Genomic DNA, 4,103 nt, shown 5'->3' on the forward strand with positions numbered 1-4,103 from the left:
TTTTCTTTTATATTTTCTTGCTGATTTATTTTATTTTACAAATTTGTATAAGGACATGCGTGGCTGTGAGGTTAAGAAACTTCCTTCTCAATCGACCGACCCCTTGAATTCAGGTTCAGTCTCTCTGTGTGGCACCTTGGGTAAGTATTTCCTATTATAACCCTGTGGGACCAAGCCTTGTGAGTTGATACAATAGATGGGAACTGAAAGAATCACATGTGTGTGTGTATATATATAGATATATAGCCTCCATAGCTCAGTGGTTAGAGCACTGGTCTCGTAAACCAGGGGTCATGAGTTCAATTCTCATTGGTGGCAGAAGGCTATTTTTAATGCTTTTAATGGCGGTGCCCCAGCATGGCCACAGCTCGTGAGCTGAAACTAGATAAAATAAAATAAAATTAAAAAAAATATATACAACATACAATATTATACATATATATATATATATACATACATACATATATATATATATACACATGCATATATGGGTACAGGACGTCACCAACGGTGCAAATAACGTGAAATATGCATGTCTGTGGAGTACTCAGCCACTTGTCACATTAATTCCATGAGGCAACTGGAACCCTTGTCGTGTAACTGATGGACACCACCATGTGTACGTGTTACCGTCTCCTAGCCTTGAACTTGCATTGATAGTCCGTAAACAAGCACCACTGTCCTACAAGCAGTGTCGTTTATGTCCAACCTTCCACATCTGTCCATGAGGAAATGACCTCACTTGGAAATTACCTCCCTTGGAAACAAGCGAGGATTGGCAGCAGGAAGGGCATCCAGCTGTTGTTAGATCTGCTTCAATAACAAATTCTTCCTGCTCCATGGAAAAGTGGACATGAAAACGATGTAATGTCTTCTGCTGTGAGTGATGTTTTTATATTTCTACAGACACAAATCATCACTTTGCTCCCGGCAACTTTACTCGTTTGGCCAACCAACTTTATTTTCTTTTCAGTTTTGGTTTTTGTTGAAAGAAACCAGATCTCCTCGGCTCTTTGCTTTTTGGGTTTCTTTTAATTTTTTTGGAATTTTTTCTTTTATGAAAGATTTGATTTGTTCATGCCGGAGACGTACATGGAAAATGGTTAATTTTAAGCAAGAAATATTCAACTTTAAAAGAAAAGAAAACAAACGATTGTTGTTAGAGTGATGCGTAGAAGCATGGGTATATTTCTGTGTGTATGTGTGTGAATGTGTAGGTGTGTGATTGTGTGAAAGTGTGTGTGTGTGTGTGTGTCTGTGAGAATGTGTGTGTGTGTGTGTGTGTGTGAATGGTGTATGCATATGAATATGTGTATGTGAATGTGTGTGTATGAATGTGGGTGTGTGTGTGAATGTGTACATGTGTGTGAATGTGTAGGTGTGTATTATGTGTGTGAATATGTATGAGTGTGATTGTGTGAAAGGGTGTGTGTGTCTGTGTGAATGTGTGTGTGTGTGTGTGTGTGTGTGAATGGTGTATGCATATGAATATGTGTGTGAATGTGTGTGTATGAATGTGGGTTGTGTGTGTGAATGTGTACATGTGTGTGAATGTGTAGGTGTGTATTATGTGTGTGAATATGTATGAGTGTGATTGTGTGAAAGGGTTGTGTGTGTCTGTGTGAATGTGTGTGTGTGTGTGAATGGTGTATGCATGTGAATATGTGAATGTGAATGGTGCATGCATGGGAATATGTGTATGTGAATGTGTGTGTATGAATGTTGGTGTGTGAATGTGTACATGTGAGTGAATGTGTATGTGTTGATTATATGAAAGTGTGTGTGTGTGTGTGTGTGTGTGAATGGTGTATGCATGTGAATATGTGTGGGCGAATGGTGTACATGTGAATATATGTATGTGATGTGTGTTATGAATGTGTTGTGTGAATGTGTACATGTGAGTGAATGTGTGTTTTGTGATTGTGTGAAAGTGTGGTTTGTGTGTGTGAATGGTGTATGCATGTGACTATGTGTATGTGAATGTATGTGTGTGAATGTGTGTGTGTGTGTGTGAATGTGTATGTCTATGTGTGTGTTCGGCAGAGAACCGGAAACAAAACGTTTGAATAATATATTTTTGTGTGTGTGCATGTGTGTGTATGTGTGTGTGCATGAATATGTATATATGTTTGTGTGTATGTGTGTATGTGCGTGTGTGTGCATATCTAGTATGTGTATACACAGAGATATATAAAAAGCAGTGGAGGTGCGTGGCTTAGTGGTAAGGGTGTCAGCATCATGATCTTAAGATTGTGGTTTCGATTCCTGGACCGGGCGACACGTTGTGTTCTTGAGCAAAACACTTCATTTCACGTTGCTCCAGTCCACTCAGCTGGCAAAAATGAGTAACGCTGTGATGGACTGGCAGGACGCCAGTCCATCTGGGGAACACATATGCCATTGAAACCAGGAAACCGGGCCCATGAGTCTGGCTAGGCTTTAAAAGTGCGCATTTATTTATTATTCATATAAAAAGCACACACACTAACACACACACACACACTAACACACACACACACATATACTCTTTACTCTTTTACTTGTTTCAGTCATTTGACTGCGGCCATCCTGGAGACCACCTTTAGTCGAGCAAATCGACCCCGGGACTTATTCTTTGTAGCCGAGCTACTTATTCTATCGGTCTCTTTGCCGAACCGCTAAGTTACGGGGGACGTAACACAACCAGCATCGGTTTGTCCACAATGCTAGGGGACAAACACAGACACACAAACACACACACATACATATATATATATATAATATATAATATATATATATATATATAATCTATACACTATGTTACATTATCTACTTTACTTTACTCAACTCGGTAGTCAAGATAAAACTCTGAGTTTCAGATGCCGAAGTGGAAATCCACAACACCATCTCTTCGGTTATCTGGCTATTTGAAAACGTTATGAAAAAATACCGTTAAAAATGAAGGGAAATTACTCTGTTATAACTCTGCTTTGCCTGCGTACTTATACATCGCTCGCATTTTTTTCGTCATAAAAATTATATAAAATACATAAAAATATATAAAAATATATAAAAATATATAAAATCTTCTTGGACATAACACAGAAAGCATTTCTATCCGTTTTCTTTAGGGGACCAAAAACGTAACAGAAATTTAGTCACATGTGGGCATGATCCGAAAAGCTCTGTCCTTGTAGTTAGACATGTGGTAGGGTCTAAGCTGCTTTTCCAGATAAGCCATCATCTCTCCATGTCGCATAAACCGCACCTTCCGCTGCCGTTAGTATAGGGCTTACATCTGGCCAAAATCTTCCATTGTATGTTATAATCGACACCTTTATCTCTTAAAGACCAAATATGATTGGATAATTGTGTCGCTTTTCTTTTGTTCCAGTGCCTAAAGCTCAAAGTGTGGTTATTGAACCTGGCCTTGAAATTACCCTCTGTCAGGCCCACGTATTTCTTCGTCGAAACGGTGTCTTTAGTGGTTATAGAGTTTACGGTAGCTTCATATATGATGGTCTTGGACATGCAAGCTCCATTTAGCGGGCACAATTCTTTATTCCTGCATGAACAGCTTTTTCTTCTTGTGTTTTTTTTTGTATGTTATGATTGATTATGTTTTTAAAATTGGTAGTTGAACTAAAACTAATTTTTAAATTGTGTCTATTAAGAGTTTCCTATAAGCATGGTTAACTGGAAAATGTCTATCTATCAGTGCTAGGAATATTTACCTATATTGAAGGCCACCTCGGGTGAGTAAGGGGGCGTAAACCAGATGACCTTCCTATTTCTATTATTCCTTTTCCTTATTGTTGGGCTGGTGATAGGATGTATATTTTATTTTTTCGCTAAAACCACTATCTTTAAAGCTTTATTATAAACTGGGGCAACGCTATTGAAGATGTCCTCATTAGATGAGAGGCTAGAAATCCTCTTACTAATATTTTTAACTAAATTTTTGAATACTATAGGGGGATGGCATGAACCTACATTAATATAACTTAGTCTATCATTGGGCTTCCTATAAGGCTTATAAATATTATTATTAAGATCTAAGGAAACGTCTAAGAAATTGACAACCGTCAGGTAGTGTCTATAGTTATACTAAGTCCGAAGTGTTT

The 4,103-nt window shown here is 38.1% G+C and overlaps 1 non-coding gene across 1 annotated transcript; it reads left to right on the plus strand.

The window, feature by feature from the left end:
• Positions 1-245: 245 nt before the first annotated feature.
• Positions 246-318, plus strand: Trnat-cgu. Its single transcript has one exon. It is a non-coding gene; the product is annotated as a tRNA-Thr (tRNA).
• The last annotated feature ends 3,785 nt before the right edge of the window (positions 319-4,103 follow it).

This window comes from Octopus sinensis, unplaced genomic scaffold (assembly GCF_006345805.1).
Source record: "Octopus sinensis unplaced genomic scaffold, ASM634580v1 Contig04083, whole genome shotgun sequence".
NCBI classification, from domain to species: domain Eukaryota; kingdom Metazoa; phylum Mollusca; class Cephalopoda; order Octopoda; family Octopodidae; genus Octopus; species Octopus sinensis.